Genomic DNA, 25290 nt, shown 5'->3' with positions numbered 1-25290 from the left:
AACCATGCCTCGTGATCTAGATGTGTACTTGAAGAAGCCAAGTACACATCCCCACCTTCATCTGAGGTGTTTTTTTCCTCTGTAGAAGTAGCATCATTAGATCCCTTTCCTTTGTCAGGAGCTTTAGATTTACAGTCCCTTTTGTAGTGCCCTTCCTTTCCACATTTCCAGAAAACCATCTTTACATGTTTTCTTGGAGATTTAGATCTCCATCTAAATTTAGATCTCCCACTCGATGACTTATTTTTGTTTCTATTCTGGGACCGTCCTCGTATATACAAGGCATCACCATTCTGGCTCTCCATCTTTTTCCATCTCATCTCCTCCTTCAGCAAGGATGAGACTATTTCATCAAACTGTAAGGCAATTGCATTGCTACCTATTGCAATAACCAGACTATCCCACGAATCTGGTAGAGAACAAAATAAATTGATGCACTTATCTTCATATGAAATTTTAATATCAACATATAATAACTGACTTTCCAGCATATTAAATGCGTTTAGATGCTCTGTCACCAAGTCTCCATTTTTCATCCTCAGGTTATACAACTATTTTCATAGGAACAGTTTATTCACCAGAGACTTAGACTGGTACAAAGTCCCTAACTTGTCCCACAAAGCCTTCGCCGTAGCTTCCCCTGATACATTCATCAATACTGAATCTGAGACACAAAATCGTATTGTGCTCTTAGCCTTCTGATCCAACTTCTTCCATTCTTCATTGGACACTCCCATTGGTTTAGTACCTGGATCTACCACGATCCACTGATCTTTATCCACCAATAGATCCTCCATCTTGAGTTTCCATAACTCAAAACTCTGACCATTAAATTTCTCGATCTCTATCTTTCCACTGCTCGCCATATTCTTTCACCACTAGAATCGATCCCGTAGATCTCCCACTGAATAGGGTCTACCATAGGCCCGAGCGAAACCCCTCAGCAACAAAGGCGTCCCCTTGAAGCCAAAACAACTCTGATACCAAATGTAGGTTTTAACCCCGTACAGAAATTACCTGCATACGAATTCTAAAACACAAAAAATAAACAATGTGAGAGCATAACACATATACACAAAGATTTTCCCCTGGATCCCAAAACCGAGACTACCAGTTTGATTTTTCATTATGTTCCTTTCAATGTTACAATACATATTTATACATGCCGAAGCTTCGAATACCATGGATTAAAAACCATCGTGTCCAAAACCATGGACCAAAAACCATCGCGTCCAAAACCATATGTGAAAATAATGCACAAAACCATAGGTAAGTCCGCCCAACCTAATATAGGGTCCAAAAACCTTGAACCCCATAAAGTGGGGTTACTTGCACCCCTCAAACCCCCTGTGACCCCCCCCCCCCGGCTACGCAATCGACACAATGAAGGGGGGGCTCCGCCCCTCTTCTAGCCGCCGGTTAACTATGTCGGCTAGTCATGGAAAGAATATAACACAACCCAACATCCGCCTCCCCTCTAACCCCCCAATTAACTACGTAGGCTAGTCATGGAAAGAATATAACACAACCCAACAATCTCCCACTTGTTGTTTTCTTTCCACGAGGGGCCACAAGAGAGCTTAGTCATTTATCCAGCCCTACAATGCCCATTATTTCTCTACACCAAGAACTTCTCAGAGCTCACAGATTTTGTCAATGCATTTGCAGTATTCTTCAAAGTGTCTACCTTTACTAGCAACACCTTTTTGTCTTCTATCATATCCCTCACAAAGTGATACTGAACATCAATGTGCTTTGTCTTTAAATGATAAGCAGGGTTCTTTACCAAGAAAATTTCACTTTGGCTATCACAGTCTATCCTTATAGCTCCCTGTACTAACCCCATACTTGAACACAATCTCTGCAGCCAAACTACTTCCTTGCTTGCATGAGTGGCTGCCATGTATTCTACCTCTGTAGTTGATAGTGCCACTATAGATTGTTTCTTACTCATCCAACTGACTGCACCTCCAAATAGGTTAAACACATACCCACTTGTAGATCTTCTCTCATCCAGATCTCCAGCCCACTCTGCATCAACAAAGCCACGAATATCCAACACTCTATCCAATCCTGGTCTTCCTTGGTAGCACAAACCATAATCACTAGTGCCACGCAAATTGCTTCACTGTTGTCCAATGCTCCTTCCCTGGTTGGACATAAACGTGCTCAATACTCCCAGTGCATGTGCAATGTCTCATCTAGTACAGACCATCGCATACATTAGGCTACCAACTGCATTGGCATATGGAACATGAGACATGTCCTCTTCCTCTTCTTGTGTCTTGGGACACTGTTCAGCAGAAAACTTCACACCTACATGAATAGGAACCTTCACCGGTTTATTATCCTGCATATTAAACCTTTGCAGTGTTGTCTCGACCTTCCTCTTTGCCCGATCTCTTTTAATTTCCATGCCCAAAATATAATTTGCAGCACTGAGATCTTTCATGTCGAATTTGGAGGACAATTGAGTCTTCAAATCCTGGATAATTTCTTTGTCATTTCCATCCAACAACATATCATCCACATACAAGACTAGATAAATAACATGGTCACCAATTAATTTTAAATACCCATAATGATCTGCTTTGCTTCTGATGAAGCCAAGTCCCGGTATAAATGTATCAATTTCTGATACCACATCCTTGGTGACTGTTTTAACCCATACAAAGACTTCTTTAACTTTCATACCAGTTATTTCTTACCCTTCACCGCAAAACCTTCAGGTTTCTTCATATAGATCTCCTCTTCCAGATCCTCATGAAGAAATGTTGTCTTCACATCCATCTGTTCTACCTCAAAATCAAAAGCAGCAGCAATAGATAGAAGTAATCTAGTAGAAGCCACCTTGGCAACATGAGAAAAAATATCATCAAAATTAATTCTCGGCACCTGAGAATAACCTTTTGCTACCAACCAAGCTTTGTATTTCTCCACCTTTTATTATGAATTTTTCTTCTTCTTGAACACCCATTTGCTGCCAATGGGCTTCCTTCCAGCCGACAACTCCAACAGATCCCAAGCCTCATTTTTGTGCAAAGATGTCATTTGATCAACCATGGCCTCTTTCCGATTTTTTCCACTCCTCTAAATCTACTGTTTCCTTCACAATTCTGGGATCATCATTAGTAATAGATAAAGCAAAATTTGAACAAAAAGCAAATGGACTATACCTTTTTGGCTTCCTTCTTTCTCGAACTGATCTTTTCACACCCGGAGTTTGTGGCTCTTCATCTTCTGATTCCTCCTCTGTTGTAGAGTCTGATTCTTCCTCCTTAAGCTCAAACTCTATCTTCTTAGGTTCCTTTGGTTGGACTTCATGTTTGATAACATCTTTCACCTCTCTGAACACCACAACTTGGTTGTACACAACCTTCCTTGTTACTGGGTTCCAAAGCTTATAACCCTTTAAACCATCCTTGTCAGGCCAGGGTAACTCCAAAATGGGCAGAAGAAAACTGACTTATTATTTCATTAGATAACTATTGTTTATATACATAAAATGGGACGGATCAGTTCATCTTCTTGATGACTGTTCACGTTCCAGTTTACCCAACCGTTGAAGATTAGGTGTGAACATTCCCCCCCTTAATCTGAAGGGATGTTGGTGAGTCCAAGCATCATTCTGAATCTTTCAAGCTTTTCTCTTCCAAGTGCTTTGGTGAAGATGTCTGCAATTTGCTCATTTGTGGAACAATGACGGAGATGGATTGTTTTGGCCTCAACATGATGTCGGATCAGATGATATTTAGTATTGATGTGCTTAGTACGATCATGGAACTTTGGGTTCTTGGCCAACTTTATTGCAGAGGTGTTATCAATCATGAGTGGAGTTGATTGTACTTGTTTTACCTGCAAATCTTCAAGAATTTTCCTGAGCCACACAATTTCTTTCGTTGCTTCAGCTGCTGCCACGTATTCTGCTTCTGTTGTGGAATCTGCTGGAACTGATTGTTTGCGTGATCTCCAGGAGACAGCTCCTGATCCAAGACTCATAGCATATCCTGAAGTAGATACCCCAGTTCCTTTGTCTCCATCGAAGTCTGAATCAGAGTATCCAATCAAGCTGAAGTCGTCCACCTGTGTATACTTGATTCCAAGGTCTTGAGTTCCCTTCAAGTACCTTAGAACTCTTTTTGCAGCAGACCAATGTCCCTCACAAGGCTTTTGCATAAACCTGGAGAGGATTCCAACAACAAATGAAATGTCTGGTCTGGTAGTAGTGAGGTAGATGAGACTTCCTACAAGCTGTCTATACTTTGTTGCATCCTCAAATTCCTTTCCTTCAATAGATGTGAGCTTCAAGTTTTGTTCCATTGGAGTAGAAAGAGGATTGCACTCTATCATGCCAAATCTGTTTAACAAATCTCCAATGTATTTCTTTTGAGAAAGAAATATGGATTTTGGATGTTGGGTTACTTCAATGCCAAGATAGTAATGAACATAGCCCAAATCAGTCATTTCAAAACTTTTTCCTAATTCTTTCTTTATGGATGCAATATAGCTTTCATTGTTCCATGTCATTAAAAGATCATCTACATATACCACAAGATATACAATTGTTTTGCCAACTTTCTTGACAAATAAAGTTGCATCATCAAGATCAAAATGTTTGAAGTTGAGTTTCAGAAGATGCTCAGTTAGTTTTTCATACCAGGCTCGTGGTGCTTGTTTGAGGCCATACAAGGACTTCACAAGTTTGCATACTTTGTGTTCATGTCCTTTCACAGCAAATCCTTTAGGCTGGGACATAAAAACATTCTCTTTTAGATCTCCATTCAAGAATGCAGTTTTTACATCCATTTGATGGACTTTCCAACCGTTCTGAGCAGCTAGTGCAAAGAGTGTCCGAATGGTGGCCCATTTTGCTGTGGGGGCAAAAGTTTCCTCATAATCGACCCCTTCCTTCAGTGCAAAACCTTTTGCCACAAGCCTAGCTTTGTGCTTGTCAAGTGAGCCATCAGCTTTGTACTTGTTCTTGTAGACCCACTTGCAGCCAATTGGTTTGGTTCCAAATGGAGGATCAACCAGCTTCCAAGTGCCATTCTTTATGAGGGCATCATACTCCTTCTGCATTGCTTCTTTCCATTCATCATGAGAATCAGCTTCTTTGAAGGAAGTTGGTTCAAAATCTGTAGACAAGTTCAATTCACAATCATAAGTAACATCCATATCAACAGGTGAATTAGAGTTATCTACATCACCTCCATCTTGTCGGTTTGTATTTCTGGTTCCTGTTTTTCCGATTTCATCAGGATGAACACTTTCAAGTGTCTTTGTCAGCCACTTTGGGGGACCTTTCTGAGATGGTCCAGGCTGCTCTGTTGATTGAGTTGGGACTGAATCAAGATTGAGTCTCCCAATTCTATCAATTACATCACTTAAAGGATCATCCGGTGTTGGAGTTTCATGCAAGGGAGATTGTTCTTCAGAAGAAGATTCCACATGTTGATCTAGTATAGGAATCCCCCCTTCAAGATGTGGAATCTGATTATCAAACTCTTGAAATGATTTCGTTTTTGTGAATCTATCCAAGCGATCAAGTTGCCGCTCAACAACACTGTCAGATTTGGATGATTCAAGAAAAATGACATCTCTAGATACAAAAAACTTTTTATTTACTTCATCATAGAGACGATATGCTTTAGAGATGTTTGAATACCCCAGGAAGATACACTTACGACTTCTAGCACCAAGTTTGTTTCTATGTACCTTTGGTATTAAAGCAAAACGGTGGAACCAAAAATCTTGAGATGTTTTACCGAAGGAACATGTCCATACCACAATTCATAAGGAGTCTTGTTTCTTATAGCACTAGATGGACATCTATTCTTTATATATGCAGCACATAGAACAACATCAGCCCAAAACATTATCTTTACATTTTTGAAGAAAAGCATGGATCGTACCATATTCAAAATTGTTCTATTCATTCTTTCTGCTACACCATTCTGTTGGGGATTATAAGGTACAATTGTTTGATGTTTGATCCCATGTTGGCAAAGATAGTTTTCAAATTCATTTGATGTATATTCTTTTCCATTATCAGTGCGAATAGACCCAATATGAGATTGTGCATCATTTTCAATCCACTTATGAAAATTCTTGAATGTTTGAAAAGCATCAGATTTGTTCTTCAATAAATAAACCCAACACATTCTGGTGTAATCATCAATAAATGTCATGATATATTTATTTCCATTTGCAGAAGGAATAGGCATTGGACCACATAAATCTGAATGAATGAGTTCAAGCTTCCTATGTGCTCTTGAATGTGAATCATGAAAAGACTGTTTGCTATGCTTTCCTAGAATGCAAGCATCACATTGCTTATGTTTTCTAGGAATTGTAGGCAAACCAGCAACACCATTTTTCTTTAATAAGCGGAGACTGTCATAGTTTAAATGTCCAAATCTAGCATGCCATAATAAACTTGATGGAAGTGTACCTTCTTCATGATGAGAAATATATGAGAAATGTTGTGCATGAGCAGAGGTTCCTTGCAGTTTAAGAAGTCTTTCTTCTTCTATTCCCCTCATGACAAGTGAGTGGTCAGATGCCTTTCTTACCTCAAGCTTTCCATCAAACATATGAATGGAGTGACCTTGCTGGCGGATGTGGACCAAGGACAGCAAGTTTCTCTTGAGCTGTGGGAGATATAGAACATGATCCAGAAGAAAGTCTGGAAGACCAGGCAGTTTAAGCCTGATTGTGCCAAGCCCTGATGGCTTGATTTTTGACTGATCTGCAAAGTATACTGCTCCATCAACATTATCAGTGAAATCTTAAAAAAAATCTTTCCTATGAGTCATATGACAGGTTGCTCCTGAATCAAGCAACCAATCATTTTTCGAAGAAGCAAGTGAAGCATTAAACAAATCTTCATTTACTCCAATGTTACATTGTGCCTCAATATAGTGAGCGGATTCAGGTGCTTTACCTTTGTCTGTGTCATCAGTTTTACCTTTCTGCTGGTTTCTTCTCTGCTCAATTTTGTCCCATGGTAGCTTGCATGTAGAAGCATCATGTGATCCATTTCGTTTGCAGCGAATGCAATGCAGATCTGCCTTTTCTCCTTGAGAATGTCTGCCCCCTCTGCCTCTGAAGTATCTTCCTCTTCCTCTTCGTCCACCTCTTCCTCTTGTAGAATCTTGTGCAGGATGCTTTTCTTTATGAGCAAGGCAAACAGTCTCTTCAGAAGATTCAGGGACTGTCTTCTTTCCAAAGGCTTTCTCTCTTTCAGCAAACTTTTTCACAAGAGAGTCAAAGGTTATATCTTTAAGATTTCCATTTGCTTGTAATGACTCAAGATAATTGGAGTAGGTAGGATAGAGTGCTTTGAGAAAGGCAATAAGAGAGATATCCAGCTCAACCTTAGTGGATTTAATATCATGCATTATAGACTTTATTTCAGATGCAAGAGCAAGAGGATCATTATTTTTCAGTTCAAGAGTGAAGAGTTTAATCATGAGCTGAACAACTTCAAGTGCAGAATGTGAATCATAGAGTTCTTTCAGCTTTCGTAAAGCTTCAAAGGCAGTGGAATAGGATGAGATAATGCGACTTACTTCTTCATTTACAGATGCTACAATCAATGCATAGGCTTTGCTGTTCTTGTTTTCCCAAATGACAAGTTCTTTATCTGATGTGGGCTGCACAGGGTCTTTGTCTTCTTCTCCGACACACACTCCTTTCCACAACTCATTGTAGATGAGGGTGTGTTTTACCATCCGAGACCATTCAGAATAGTTCTCCTTGCCAGTGAGAACTATTCCAACCATAGAGATGATTGAATGCATTCTATAAAAAATTACTTCTGCTAAAAAAAAATCCTTATGTTACAGCCTTCAAATCCCTCTAATATTTTGCTAAAAGCATCTGCATTTCATTGTACATATCACTGCAATACTACTGTGTTTTGAAAAGTGCGCAATGGATCACTTCAATATATCACTTCATTCTATTAATATATCACTTCAATATATCACTTCATTCTATTAATATATCACTTCAATATATCAATACTACAAATGCTTTGGTATATAAGACATTCTGGAAACACCGCAATATTTTGAATGATATACAAACGCTTTGAATTATTTAAACTGTGTAATATCATGAAGTCAACAAACTGCTCAACGCTATACCAAAACCGCCATCAGAAATGTTAAAATCAACAGCACAACATTATACCAGAACCGCCATACTGAAGTTAAAATCATCTCTCTTGTCATATATCGGCATTCTCAAACTTAAGGGACACGTTATACCTCCTCGCAGAAAACAAATGCAACGCCTTTTCATGCGGAGTCTCTGCCTTGTCGAGTGCTAAAGTCCAGGCGAATTTGATGAGAATGGCAGTGGCAGGACTCAAGCAGGTCTCCTGCAATTGGGTTTCTACCAAACTTACGATCGAAAAAACTCACTTAATTCAAAGCAAAAAAGTTATCAGTCGAAATACATGCAGAACCAGTGCAGCACTTCAGGAATATAGGACTCATTCCAATTCAAATGAGCAGTCCGCAACTTTACCTCAAGTCCCAAAGCATCTGGTTACAGTCCATGACAGACAGAGAGGAACTGTCCACAAGTTCTGGGTTCCTGAGGACCAATATATATTGCACACTGTAGAGGATCAAGACATAACACTCCTCACAGAAGACAAATGCAACGCCTTTTCATGCGGAGTCTTTGCCTTGTCAAAAGAGGACCATGTCATGTGGCAGAGAGAAAGATGGATAAGAGAGCTGTAAAGAAGGCTTCAGAATCACAGGACTTTAAGCAGATGGCTGCAGCGAGGTGAATAGTGCTTTGTCGGAGGAAACCCTATTCCCTACGTCCTCAAGATCACGAGTTCGAATGGGTGATGGATGTGTCGACTGTTTGGAGAATTTACGGCGTCTTCAACAGACGCTACCATGAAGAAGAAGGAAATTAGAAATGGTGGAAGTTACGTGACGCTGCTAACAAATGAAGATGGTCGAAACTCGCATGAGTTTAATCACATAAGAAGCGAGCAGCTAGCGAACCGTCTACCTCCTCGGACGAAGACTGGTAGGCTATGGCGGAAGACTATTGTGCCTCAATGAGCGTTGGGTCCAACGCATCTTTGGGCAGCGACAGAGGTGGTGCAGTGCACCATCATTTTTGGGCAGGCAAACGTTCAGGCAGAGGCGCCAGGCAAACGTTCAGGCAAAGGCGTTATCAGAGGAGTTACAAGGAATCTGGGACCTGCGCTCTGATACCATGTCAGGCCAGGGTAACTCCAAAATGGGCAGAAGAAAACTGACTTATTATTTCATTAGATAACTATTGTTTATATACATAAAATGGGACGGATCAGTTCATCTTCTTGATGACTGTTCACGTTCCAGTTTACCCAACCGTTGAAGATTAGGTGTGAACAATCCTTATACCCAATAAAGATGCACTTTTCATATTTACTATCCAACTTGGTTCTTTTCTTCTTTGGAACATGTACATATGCATCACATCCAAATACCCACAAATTTGAAAGAGAGGGTTTCTTACCAGTACATACCTCTTGTGGAGTCTTATCCTCCAATGCTGGTGAAGGTGATTTGTTGACCAGGTAACATCCTGTCTCCATCGCCTCTACCCAGAATTCCTGTCCTAACCAGACACCACTGAGCATGCTTCTTTCCCTTTCCATCAACGTCTTGTTCATTCTTTCTGCAACTCCATTTTTCTTAGGTGTGTATGGAGTAGTCTCATGTCGTGCTATACCACACTTCTTACAGAATTCTTCAAATTCCTTGTTGCAAAACTCTCCATTGTTATCTGACCTCAACACCTTTATCTTCTTCTCTATCTGGTTTTCCACCAGAGCCTTAAATTATTTAAACTTGTCAAAGACTTCAGATTTCTTCTTTAGGAAATATATCCATGTATTTCTTGAGAAGTCATCTATAAATGATACATAGTACACAGACTTACCTAGTGATGGAACCTTCACAGGTCCAAACACATCACTATGCACAAGCTCTAATATATGTTTCTCCCTCTTACCACTAGAGGGGAAACTCACCTGATTATGCTTCCCATATACATAATTTTCAGAAAAATAAAAATCTAGAGAGATATTAGTCATACCTTCTACCATACCTTTACCATGAACTATTCAAAGGCCCTTCTCTCCAATATGTCCAAGCCTTTAATGCCATAGCATGGTCTTCTCTCTAGAGACCACTAGATTTTCTGCTCCACTTTTAGGAACCACAGAACTCTTGCACCCATCAACAATAGTGCTACCTTGCAGCTTGTATAGAGTTCCAATCTGAACTCCCCGCATTAATACTAGTGCTCCCTGAACCATCTTGCAGGTATCCTTCTTGAACACTATTTTTACATCTGCATCATCCAACTTTCTAATAGAAATCAGATTTTTGGCTAATGCAGGAATATGCAGAACACCTGAAAGTGTTCTAACCCTTCCACCTTGCAACTTCAACTTTACGTTTCCATGACCAGTGATTCTAGCCTTCTTGTGATCCCCCAAGAAGACATCACCACCATCATATTTCTCATACTCACAAAACCACTCTTTATGGGGAGTGAAATGAAAGGATGCACCTGAGTCAATCAACCATGCCTCATGATCTACATGTGTGCTTGAAGAAGCCAAATAGACATCCCCACCTTCATCTGAGGTGGCTTTCTCCTCTGCAAAAGGAGCATCATTAGATCCCTTTCATTTGTCAGGAACTTTAGATTTACAGTTCATTTTGTAGTGCCATTCCTTTCCACATTTCCAGCAAACCACCTTTACTGGTTTTCCTGGAGCTTTAGATCTCCCTCTAGATTTAGATCTCCCACTCGATGACTTATTTTTGTTTCTGTTTTGGGACTGTCCTCGTACAGACAAGGCATCACCATTCTGTCTCTCCATATTTTTCCGTTTCATCTCCTCCGTCAACAAGGATGAAGCTATTTCATCAAAATGTAAGGCAGTTGCATTGCTACCTATTGTAATAACCAGACTATCCCATGAATCTAGTAGAGAACACAACAAACTGATGCACTTATCTTCATCTAAAATTTTAATATCAACAAATAATAACTGACTTACCAAAACATTAAATGTGTTCAGATTCTCTGTAACTAAGTCTCCATCTTTCATCGTTAGGTTATACAATTTTTTCCGTAGGAATAGTTTATTCACCAAAGACTTAGATTGGTACAAAGTCCGTAACTTGTCCCACAAAGTCTTCGTCGTAGTTTCCCCTGATACATTTAGCAATACTAAATCTGAGACACACAATCGTATTGTGCTCTTTGCCTTCCGATCCAACTTCTTCCATTCTTCATCGGACACTCCTGTTGGCTTAGTACCTGGATCTACCACGATCCACTAATATTTATCCACCAACAGATCCTCCATCTTGAGTTTCCACAACTCAAAACTCTGACCATTAAATTTCTTGATGTGTATTTTTCCACTACTCGCCATCTTATTTCACCACTAGAATCGATCTTGTAGATCTCCCACTAAACAGGGTTTACCACAGGCCCGAGTGAAACCCCTTGACAGCAAAGGCATCCCCTTGAAGCCAAAATAGATCTGATACCAAATGTAGGTTTTAACCCCGTACACGGGGGCTACCTTCCCCCCTCGAACCCCTTGGATAGGGGGGGCTGCTGCCACCCCTGCGACCCCCCGCTACGCAATCGGCACAATGAAAGGGGGGGCTCCACCTCCTGTGTAATCCCCCAGTTAACTACGTAGGCTAGTCGTGGAAATAATATAACACAACCCAACATTTCCATGAGAGGTATTAATTCCAAACTTATAATTTTAATTAACCAATTTCTATATTATAATTAAGAAAATCAAATTCATAAAATATTTATTTATTATTAATATATAAATCAATATTATCATTAAAATTTATTACTAAATACATGGATTGTCTCTAATATGAAGGGAATAAATGTATATTCTTGTGCTTAGAGTCTTAGAGTGCTTAGAATTCTAGAGTAATAACTAATGGTAGAAGGGTATGCTTTGCAACAAGGATTAAAGCTTGCAAAAGTTATGAACTCTCTCCATTAAAGACTCTTCTTTAATTGTCATATCCATGCTCTTCAACTTCTTATCACAAGATTACCAACTAGACTCTATTCTAGAGAAAATTCAACAAGAGGAAGGCAATATGGCCTCATTAGCATATTTTCACTTTCTAGGGCTTCAAAACTGAGAGGAAAATTACCTAGCTAATTAGGTAACAAAAATAAAAATAGGGTCCATATCAATCAACCAAAAGGATTATGCATATAACCTATACCTTAATCAATCAACAATATCACCACATTGCATGAACATTAGTCACGACATGGTATAATGCATGGATATTAAGAACAACCCCATTGGGAGTTTGTCAATAACACCAATCTGTCATGTTATCAAATTGCATCACCCCCTCTTATGGTTTCTTTGGCTTGGATTAAGAAGATGAGGGTGGGACAAAATTGATAGCCAATGGGATCAAATGACACTAGGAATTATCCTTGAGTTTGGGTGTGAATATTATTTGCTCTGGCTTCTTTTGTTTGGGGTTTCTCTGCATGTTATTCGTCTTCTCTTCCTCTCTAGAGAAACTATGTCTTCTAAGGTGTTGGTCTTGTTCCTCCTGTTTCTTGAGTGGGGTTTCCATGGCCCCCCTAAAAGGAAATATATCTTGGATATTTTTGGTTCTCCCACATCTTTATTTAAGGTGTCTATTTATTGTTGAAGATTCCCTATTCACTAACTCTTTGTGACATAACATAGATTTGGGTGGCATGACACCACTAGAGGGAGATGTGCATTAGATATTATTGGTTCCCCCTCAGTTATAATTTGGGTGGTAATAACACACCAAAGGTTTGAAAATTGATTAGGTCTCCTTAGTAGATGGATAAAGTAGTTGGCAAGACAACAAGATCCCTTTGGGTGTCCCTCACCACAACAAGCGTAGGGCTTGATAATGAAAAACAAGAACAATTATTAGAAATAGAGGGAGCTTGAGTTAGTACCAAAGCATTGACTATCTAGAACTTGAAAATATGATACATGCACTAGAGTGTAATGAAGACAAGATCAACAACTTGGGAAATGAAATCAAGAAAATATTTGCAAATTTTGAGGAAATGAAAAATAGATTTTGTTATCACTGGATGCGAATCACGTCAAATGAAGTTTTCATGAGCACTCTCATTCAACAAACCTGTCATATTTCTATCTTGGAGATGGAACATAGAGGAATTCAACTTCTTCTATCCTACAAGTTTGTCGTATGCACAACTTCCCTTACATTAGGGGGCATCCACTCCAATCAACTCCACAACAAAAATGGAGAAAAGTTAAAAAAAACATGGAAGATAGTGCCCAATATAAACATAATTGGTGTATCTTAACATTTTATTATTTCATATTCTAAATACATTTTTCAACTATTTATGTGATGTAATTTTCAAATGGTTTTATATTTCTCTATGGAAAGTACAAGGACAATGAAGTTTTCCTTTGATAAATTGAAGTGTGTAATATAGTAGTGCTTTTTTTGTTTTGTATTGCTTTTAATTGAAAAGAGAGGTGTTTTGTATAGCCCTGGAAATGATTAAAGTTAAAACAATTTAAGGGTGTGTTGCTCAATATGATGGATGTGCATGATACCTTTTGTACTCAACATGGAGTTGGCATGTGGCACGAGTGCGCACACACACACAAATAGATAATTAGTGTAGATCCACTTTAACTACAAATCTATTATTCATGGAGAGTGATATGAAAACATCAGAATTGACTATTTGCACAATTTCTCCAAATATCAACTAAGGTTTATTTTATGTGAATGAATGAGAGAAAATTGTTTTTTAAGTGACTTTAATCATAAAACTTGAAATCTGAAAGATAAGCATGAACAACAGAAATAAGAAGCAAACACAAGATATTTGATGACGGAGTTCGTCCCTCCTGGACTACATCTCCGGGTCTGATTCCAAGTGGGAGTCCACTGTATTAAAATGCTCATAAAAGTCTCTTTACATCAAGTTCGCCATTCTGGACTATGCACACAGGCATCAATGGCTACTGTCAGAAGATAGGCCTCAGCCTCAACTCTCCAACGCAACTTAAAGATCTCAAAAAGGCCCAATATTGACCAAGTTATGCCTAAAAAGGCATTGTACAGGCACTGATAAAACCACGTTCTAAACTTCACATTACAACTTCACTGGCTTGGGTGCAATGGCATAACCTTATAAACAGCCCACGGGAGGTCCCGGGGTCAAACTCGCGGGTCTCCCAGGATTTTCGTGGCATTATACGGTATATCATTACAACTATACAATAAATACATATTATTCAATGGTTTGGTGCAACCATATATTTCATATATGGTATCAAAACTAAATCATATAGTTTTTTAATGGACATCAAACACCGCACCAACCGAGATACGATATAACATTGGCATATAGTTAAATCAATAGACTGACGGTGATCATATAGTTATAACATATGCCAACAATGGTTGTATGACCCCGCGCCAACCGTGATTTGTTTAAAAAATATTAACCTTGGAATATGAGTGGTGATATCCCTGTGGCATGTGGTTGGAGTTTGGTAATTTCCCCACGCAAAGTTTGGCATTGGTGTTAAAACAATATACCGCATGCGCTAACTTGGGAGCTATGGTAGTCTTGTTTGGTAGCGCATTAAAACAAACCGTGGGTTTGGCGAGGCACCAGATGTGGCGGGCTCCGCCAACCCTTACCCCATAATACCATATAACCAAACTTTATATAAATTGCACCCATTGTTTATTAAGCAATGTCGTGCATTAATGGTAATATTTTGGATTGTTGATTTGGAGTTCACAAGTTCGATCCCCGACCCTTCCAATTCAACCTCTGACCTGTGCGTTGACTTTGACTGCTACATACATTGACTTTGACTTGCCACGTCTCATGATGTGAGACTACGACTTGGCCCATAAAAGCCCATTTTTTGCATGTTTGACAATAACTTTAGAACCCGTTTTCTCACTCATACGGAGGCCATTTTTGAAAACGAATATACCACCAGAATCAACGCAACAAGATCTTCGACTTGGCGCTGGTTACATGAGCATCTGATACTTTTGAACTTTGAGCATTTTGAGGATCCTCTTGGATCATTCCTCTCCACTGGAAGCTTTTGGACTACCAAAAGTTTGGTTTTAAGTAGACATGAGGTGAGAGTACAACTCCCTCACCTTTCTGATCTCCATCCACCTTACTTTGCTTGGATTCATTCCTTTGAGTCCCACTCGAAGATACTCAACATATCCACGCCTGGAAGTGTGGACCTTTCTGTCCAAGATGGTATCTTCTTGTAACTCAGTCATACATTCAAGTGAAAAATCATCTACAGTTGGAATTTGAGCATTTTCCTCTGGATCCATGATCATAGGGGGTTCATACAACTTCAAATTTTCAACATTTACAACTGAATATATGTGCATGTATGGAGGCAAATTCAACCGAAATGCATTGTGCCCAATATTTTCAACAATCTTAAAAGGACCATACCTTATAGATATCAACTTTTTACCTTCACCTTTCATCCTTTCTTTGTTGATGTATAACCATACTTGATCACCAACCTGAAAGTGATGATCCACCGGATGCTTGTCATGGCATATTTTTTACTTGGCCTAGCTTTTCTCCAATTGATCCTGCACTGCTTCATGAATCTTTTGGATTCTTTGAATGAACTTGATTTCTTTTTCGACATCTTCATGTCCATCCTCCTTAGCTTCTTCACCAAACATGAAGTCCATTGGTGATTTTGGAAGGTACCCAAAACATGTCTCAAAAGGAGATCTACCTGTAGAAGAATGCAAGACCCGATTCTAAGCATGCAGGACATAATGTAAGGATTCATCCCATAACTTAGGATGTTTTCTACAATAACCGCTAAGAAGATTTACCACTGTTTTGTTCACCACCTCTATTTTCCCATTGGTTTGTGGATGAAAAGTTGTTCTCTTTTTCAACTTAGTGTCCATGAGTCCCCACAAAGTGGACCAAAACTCTCCCATGAAATGAGAACCCTAATCTGAAATGATAGAAGTAGGAAACCCAAAATGAAACCATACATTTTGAAAGAACATATGTGTAGTATGTTCAATATTTACTTGCTTTCTACATGGAACAAGAATACACATTTTTCTAAATCTATCAACCACAACATATAGATAATCATGTCCTTTTCTAGACATTGGTAGTCCTACAAAATCCATAGATATATTGTCCCATGGCCGAAAAGGAACTAGAAGTGGCATATACAAACTAACTTTCTGTTGTTTGGTTTTCTTGTTGAACACATGACACAACCTTTGATATACTTAGAAATTGTTTCATTCATTCGAGGTCAATAGCAATACCTTTGTAACTATGTCACTGTCTTACCTACACCCAAATGCCCCGAAACACAAGAAGAATGTGCTTCCCTGATCACATGCACTCTTTCTCCCTGTGGTATGCACAACTTGCCAAGATGGTACAATAACCTGTCATGAACATGATAATTCACTTCTTCCACCTGAGCACCATGAGTTAGTGATTCATAAACATATTTGAAATCAATATCTTCAACATATTGTTCAATATAACTTTCATGTGCTAAAGAACTATTTTGCAGAATAACTGAAGCATTCAAAGAAGGTCTTGATAACATATCAACTACTTTATTGGTGGTACCTTTATTATATTTGATTACTAAATGGAATTGCTGCAAAAACCCCATCCATCTATAATGTTGAGACTGCTGCAACTTAGTTTGAGATTGAAGGTACTGAAGTGGCTGATGATCTATATGAATCACTGTTTCTTTGCCCATTAAATAATGTTTCCATTTTTTAACACTTTCCACTAATGCATATAATTCTTTATCATAAGTTGGATAGTTAGCAACTGCTTTAGAAAATGTTTTTGAATGAAAACAAATAGGCTTTCCTTTTTGTAATAACACTACACCCATTGCATACCCACTAGCATCCGTTTCTATTTCAAATGGCTGTTGAAGGTCTGGTAAAGCCAAGATTGGAGTTGTCACAATTTTCTTCTTTAAAGTATCAAATGATTTTTTTTGTTTTCCTCCCCACTGAAAGGAAACTTTAGAACTTGTTAAAGCATGAAGTGGTGATGCAATAAAAGAGAGATGAGAAATAAAATTCCTCCAATACTAAACTGCACGCAAGAAACTTCTAACTTCCATCACATTTTGAGGTCTTGGCCACTTAATGATTACTTCAATTTTAGTTGGATCTATTTTTAGTTGTCCTCCTCCAACTATGTAACCAAGATAGACTAAGGAAGTTTTCCCAAATTCACACTTAGAAAGTTTGAGATATAGTTTCTCTCTTTGGAACACATCAAAATCTTTTTTGACATGCTTTACATGTTCTTCCAAAATTGAACTAAAAATAAGAATATCATCCAGATAGACTATGAAAAACTTATCAATAAACGGATGAAACACATCATTCATAACTCTCATAAAAGTTGTTGGAGCATTGCATAAACCAAACAACTTAACCAACCATTCATAAAGCACCTGTCTAGTCTTAAATGCATTTTTCCATATATCATTACCACTTCTTAAACCTAGTTTTTAAAGTAAACAAAATTATTTAACTGATCAAGAAAATCATCGATTCTAGGAAGAGGATACCTATTCTTAATGCTGATTTTATTTAAGGCTCTAAAATCAACACACATTCTCCAAGTTTCGTCTTTCTTAGGGACTAGTATGATTGATGATCCATATGGAGAAGAACTAGGTTGAATGAAGCCTTTATCAACCAATTCATGAATTTGTTTCTTAATTTCTTCATTTTCTATGACCAACATACAATACATGCCAATGTTTGGGAGAGGGGCATTAGATTGTAATTGAATCTCATGTTGTATTTCTCATTTTGGAGGTATACTTTTTAGTTCTTTAAACAATTCCTTATAAGAATCTACTATTTCAACCAATTTTTCCTTAAATTGAGAATCACACCCTTGAAAAATATCATACTTATCTTTAGGTTGTTCTTTAACAAACATGAGAACATACCTTTTACTTGAATTTATGAGCCTTCTCATTTGACTAACATTGATATCTTGTCTTAATTATGTGTGCCCTAACAATGTATTCAATTCCATCTTTAAAGAGATGATACTTATTCTCCTTTCTATGAAATATGGCATCTCGATCATAAAGATAAGGACTACCCAACACAACTCCACATATATCCAAAGGAATCACATCTAGCTCAACTTCATCAACAAAATTAGTTGTAATTGCAAACCTTAATCGACACTGTTTTGTGACTTGCATCTGAGTGTTTTCTTTCAACCATCCTAAAGGGTATGGTTTTGGATGATTTTTAGTTTCCAATCCCAATTTCCTTACTAGTTCCTCAGATATTAGATTTTCTTGTGATCCACTATCGAATAATGTATCTATCTTAGTGTTCTTGGAGATAATCCTTATGTGAAACAATTCAACTCTCTTCTTTTCTTCAATCACATCATTAGATTTTGAAGAAGATGCAGAACAAGTAGAACTAGAGCTAGATTCAAAAGGAGTACCTGTCAAACCCATAGTGGTTATCTTCTTTTCATCACCGGATCCGGATCCCAAATCTTGTTGGATCGTAGCATTAGCTTTCATCTCATCCTTCTTCTTAAGGAACTTATTTGGCTTAAATCATGGACGAAGCTTCCAACACTTGGAGTCATCATGTCTAACCCTCTGAAAATGAGGACATGTAGGCATTTCTCCTTCTTTCTTAGCTGTTGTTGATTTCTCCCTTTCAACTTGCTCTTCCCTTTGCCTTCTTTGGAATATTTTTTCTTTAAATGTTTGAATGATTTCTTTGAAAAGTTTTACTGAAAAGGTCTACCACCTGATTCAATATGAATGGCTTGTACACACAATTCATCAAAGTCATTTGGATTAAACATAAGCAATATATGTCACAAATAAGAATGCAAACTTCCAATATACTTCAACAAATTATCCCGTGTGTTTAATGGAACATTAAGTGCTAATGCATTTTTCCTGAATTCATGAGTAAAATATTGCACACTCTATCGTTTACCTTGGCTTAAATGTTGCCAATCCATTACAACCTGTTGCATATATCCTAAATGATAGAATTTCTTTCTAAGAACTTTAACAACCTTATACCATGAAGAGATAATTTTAACTTTATTCTTCAACTCTGATTGAGTTTTATTTCCCACCAAATCAAAGTTGTTCCCCCCTTCTAAGTGTAGCTAACTGAATTTTTGCAAATTCATCAACAATATTATGAATTCTACAATACACCTCAAGTTTCTTTATATAGTTATCTAACTTTTCAGGATTCATTTTACCATCATATATTGGAAATTCAAACTTAACATCAAGCTTCAAAAAAGGAGATTTCTTTTGCTTCTTTTGTGAGTTTGAATATGAACTGGAATGATAAGAGAATAAGGAAGAAGAAGAAGACGAAGATGGAGGAGAAGGAGGTTCATTACCATCAACTTTTTCCTTGCCCTTTTTCACTTTCGTGCCTTTAGAAGATGAAGCTGCATCTCTAGTCTTCTTGTTTTCATAAAGTTTTGCAATCATCCTTTGCATATTAAGGAACATCTATTGAAATTTCTCCTCGCTCTTTCTCTCAGGAGCTTCTCCTTCATTTCAACCTACCATCTTTTGTGAGATTTTCCTCTTTCAAATCTTTGGATTTATCTCTTCAAGTTTCCCTTCTCCACGTTGCAACCTGGATCTAGTCAACATTCACATTAGTAAATATCCTGCTTATACATGATCAACCTCGCTCTCACACCAAAATATGATCTGAAAACAACATAATTAACTATTTGTATAACTTCTCCAAATATCAACTAAGGTTGCTTTTATGTGAATGAATGAGAGAAAATTTATTTTTAAGTTCCTTTAAACATAAAACTTGAAATATGAAAAATAATCATGAACAACAAAAATGAGAAGCAAACACAAGATATTTGATGACAGAGTTCGTCCCTCTTGGACTACATCTCCGGGTCCGCTGCATTAAAATTCTCATAAAAGTCTCTTTACATCAACTTCACCATTTTGGACTGTGCACACAGGCATCGATGGCTACAATCATAAGATAGCCCTCAGCCTCAGCTCTTCAATGCAACTTACAGATCTCAAAAAGGCCCCATATTCACCAAGTTATGCCGTTCTGAACTTTACATTAGAACTTCCGTGGCTTGGGTGCAGTGGCATAATCTTTTCGATAGCCTACGGGAGGTCCCCGGGTCAAACCCGCAGGGCCTCCCTTTGCGTGGCAGCATATCGTTAGGACTATATGGTAAATACATATTATTCAATGGTTCGGCGCAACCATATATTTCAGATATAGTATCAAAACTATTTCATATAGGTTTTTAATGGACATCAAACGTCGCACCAACCGAGATACGATATAACATTGACTGCCCCGCGCCAAGTTTGACATTGTCGTTAAATCATATACCGCCCATGCTAAATTTGGAGCTTCGGTAGTCGTGTTTGGTAGCGCATTAAAACAAACCGTGGGTTTGGTGGGGATGCCAGATGCCGCAGGCTTTGCCAACCCGTAACTCATTGCACCCATTGTTTATTAAGTGATATCGTGGCTTAAGAATAACATTTTGGATTATTGATTCGGAGGTCACGGGTTTGATCCCCAACAATTCCAATTCGACCTCTGACCTGTGCATTGAATTTGGCTGCCACATGTGTTGAGTTTAACCTGCCACGTGTCCCAACATTTCCAATTCGACCTCTGACCTGTGCATTGAATTTGGCTGCCACATGTGTTGAGTTTAACCTGCCACGTGTCATGGGTTTGATCCCCAACAATTCCAATTCGACCTCTGACCTGTACATTGAATTTGGCTGCCACATGTGTTGACTTTAACCTGCCACGTGTCATGGGTATGATCCCCAACAATTCCAATTCGACCTCTGACCTGTGCATTGAATTTGGCTGCCACTTGTGTTGAGTTTAACCTGCCACGTGTCATGGGTTTGATCCCCCAACAATTCCAATTCGACCTCTGACCTGTGCATTGAATTTGGCTGCCACATGTGTTGACTTTAACCTGCCACATGTCATGCATTGAATTTGGCTGCCACATGGGTTGACTTTAAACTGCCACGTGTCATGATGTGAGACTGCTATTTCGTTTCCCAGTGTCATTTTTCTTTGTTTGACAATAACTTTAGAACGTGTTTTCTCACTCATATGAAGGCCATTTTCAAAACTGAATATACCACCGGAATCAGCGCGACGAGCTTTTCAACTTGGTTTTAGTTTCATGAGAATATAACATTTTTTAAATTTAAGCATTTTGAGGATACTCCTAAATCATAGAGAGATCAAGTTCTTTAAAGTGAATTTTTTCAAATTTTTACGGAAACAAATAATTAAGATTAAAAATATCAAAGAAATATTTGCACCTCATGGGATTTTATCCCTATTGGCACATGATAGATATGGATTTGGATTGACCTATGCCACTATATATGGCTCATTTATGAAGTTAGAAGAGTCACATAATTGAATATTGGTGACATTTCTCTACTTCCATGAGAGAAATTAAAAGTCAAATTGGCTTGAGTTTTGTCAATGTTAAGATGTACTTTGGTATATTGTTCATAATATGGTTTGTGTGTGTGTGTGTTCCATTTAAATATGAATGGTATATATCCCATCATGTATTCCAATTCTTAAGATATATTCAAATAGAGCATAGTGTACACACGTCTCATGCTATATATCTTTGAACAAAGATAGGGAAATTAAGTGCACAAGTATAGATGTAGTGGTCTAAATGCAGAATGCATTGACCCTTCTTCGAATGTTCAAAATAATAAGAGGGGAAATCAACATTTTGGCCTAAATCTAGTAGGTATATTTTGTTACTGATAAAATAGTAGATATAGGATGTTGACATTGCATAATCAGATTGAAATTGGGTATTCAATGGTGTCAAATCCATTTGTACATAAATATAAACAATTTCAAAAATCTAAAATTTCATTTATAGTAATTGTTTTGGATATGGACTATGTTGAAATTTAGAAGTGTCCCAATGTTTAACTGTTGAGATACCTACCTCCAAAAGTGAAAACCATTGCGATATTTTATAATTACTTCTGCTAAAAACAAAGAATAAAATTGTAATTGAAGCATGGTAAATGGGGTCCCCGCTCCCTTGGTATAAGAATGAGGTAAGCATGTAGTTCTACCATATTTCAATGTGTAAAGGTTGATACAAGTAGTTTTGCATCACATATGTATGATATGCATCGACCATATGTGAAGCTGCGAATTGTTAGAATGTCCCTTCAAATTCAGATATTGTATGACTGTCATGAATATGAAAAGAAAAGGATGTTAGAAGAATTTAGAGAGCATAAATATTTTCACGCAACACAAATCACACGCTTTATTATTGAGCACATAACATATTACATATATAGTTGTTGATCACCAACTTCTAGATGATAAGATCTAAAGAAGGTGGATCTATGACTCATAGACAACTCACACACATAGGGAAATAACTACTTCTAGATTGATGCCTAGGGACTCATGATGACAACCTATCACAACTTGGAAGTCATGGAAGCATTACTTCCAAGACCCTCCCTTAATTCTTTCATGAAAAAACCAGAAAGTACACATTACATTAATGAATGAATCTTTGTCAAATTTATTTGATATGTTCATCACTAGCACTCATATCCACTCTAAAATCTCATGGTTTCCGTTCTTTTCTTCACCACACTTTCGAGCTTCCCACTTGATCCATTTAAGACATAACCACTTCAGACCATCATTGACGTGCTTTGTAGAATTGGTGCTTCTCAACCTCCTAGAGCGCAACGGTCCAGTATCGATACTGAACCATCCTATGCAAGTGCCACCATCTATTGAATCTATGGCCCTCCGCAACCTTCACCAGTTATCTAGAATAAAATTATGGATATAGAATGTATTCAACAAAAAATTCTACAACTTGACCTTGTATAAATAACCTTTACTGATGCTCCTGGAGCACGACGAATTACACCAGCTTGACCTTATTAAGAACTACCTATGACTAATTCTCCCGGAGCATAACGAGTCACATTAGTCTATTGAATAATTGACCTGTTCTTTATGATTTTTCATATTTGATCATCTCACAAATCTAGTAGTGTGAGACACCTTCCTTCATAAATGCAATAAAATTTACACATATGACTCCATTCTAAAACAATAAACACTCACTACTAACACATATAAATCACCACCATTGTAACTCCATGAATGATCAAATGAAAAGCCATGCTCATAGAGAATGAGACGAATGACAAGAGCAACCGCTGAAACAAGAGAAAAAACACTGAATGCACAACGACACATCATGATGTCTAGTAATCGATTGACTATCTGGAACCCAAACAAAAAAAACCAGCAATATATTAACCTCTGCAAATGAGATCTCAGGTACAAGAACCAGGATTTCATCTTCTTGTTCTTGAATCCTAGCATAAATGCGATTTCTTCAGAAAACAAATGTCTATGACTTTCTCACAGCAGATCTAGATTCCTTTCTTTAGCTGGCTGCAACAACTTTGATATCTACTGATTGAGATCGAAGATTTTGTGTAGATCTGCACTTGGTTTCTCTCACAAATCCATCGAGCCTCTACATACTATACAATCTCAGTAACCGATGCCTTATTATGTAGATCCATGCGTGAAAGCACCAATTCACTGCCCACTGCAGCAACTTCTGACACGACCTCCAGATCTTCTGGCTTGGCCTCTAGATCTCTAGGTTGAACGATAGTGATGATAGGAAGATCATTATAGATTGGAGAACGTGGTCATCAAAGACATGATGAATCAATTTTGTAACATCCCACAGTGAGGGTACATGGGAAAAATCTCCCACATTGATGAATCACGCAGAATATCCTGAGAAATGGTCACTTCTACAACTTTCATACCATCCTTCGGCTCAGTGATCGCTCGACAAGACTGCTTGACAAGATAGATCATCTGTAGGAACGCGTCCTAGTCAAATCTGTAATAAGCAACCAGAGTTTCTCAGGGACTACAAAATTTATTATCTTTGATGCTCTGACTCCTCACGTAGACCCAAACACTTATTTTCCTAGATCGTGATAGTACTTTGGTCGGCAAAACCATTTCATCTCTTGGACGTTGGATGTTGATTGCTGCTGGAAATCCTCAGATCTGGTGGAAGTTCTTTAATGCCCAAACTACTATGTTCAATGGTTCAAAAAACCTGACGTTGATGATCCTCATAAAATTGTATGCAAGTCCACAAGGTTCGTTGGACACCCACGTGAATTTCACACAGTAAACACACACCAAACCACTAGATTCTTCTTCTTGATTTCCCACACACCAGAAAACGCTTGTCTTCAAGCTCAAGGCTAAAGAATCATGACAATATTTGCGGGTCACAATCGTTCATATAGTTTCCTTGAGCTTTAGCAATGAGGCCTGAATCCTCTTGGTATTAAACTTGTAGCTATGGAGAAATGCCCACCTTTTCTTCCAAAACAATGCTCCTTGAACTCGAATTGCAGGTTGAGCAGGCAGAAAGAAAGTCTTCACACAGATAGGCATATCTAACAAGAAAAATAAAGGCAATCAACTCTTCTACCTTATTCTACTTATTTACAAAAAATCAACTATTATGACTCTCACATCTTCTTGGCCCTCTCTTGAGGGAGTTAAGCTAGAACAAGCTCTGATACCATGTTAGAAAAATTGAGAGAGCACAAAGATTTTCACACAACACAAATCACACACTATATTATTGAGCACATAACATATTACATATATAGTTGTTGATCACCAACTTCTAGATGATAAGATCTGAAGAAGGTGGATCTATGACTCATAGAAAACTCACACACATAGGGAAATAACTACTTCTAGATTGACGCCTGGGGACTCATGATGACAACCTATGGCAACTTGGAAGTCATGGAAGCATTTCTTCTAATAAAGGAACATTTGTAGACATTATTTTTAATACTTCAAAGTCTTACATTTAATTCATATTAAAGAAAAACCATGTGTTAACAACGAGAGTCATCCATTGTAAAAGAGAAAGGTATTATAAGGTTCATCACTTACTTTTATTTGGATGGCCTGCTTATATCATTTGCAAAGTTATAATGGTCATACGGAAAAA

This window comes from Pinus tabuliformis, chromosome 5_1 (assembly GCF_031772625.1).
Source record: "Pinus tabuliformis cultivar Carrire ecotype Pingquan chromosome 5_1, CPIR1, whole genome shotgun sequence".
NCBI lineage: Eukaryota > Viridiplantae > Streptophyta > Pinopsida > Pinales > Pinaceae > Pinus > Pinus tabuliformis.
Note: the sequence above shows the minus strand (reverse complement) of the source record.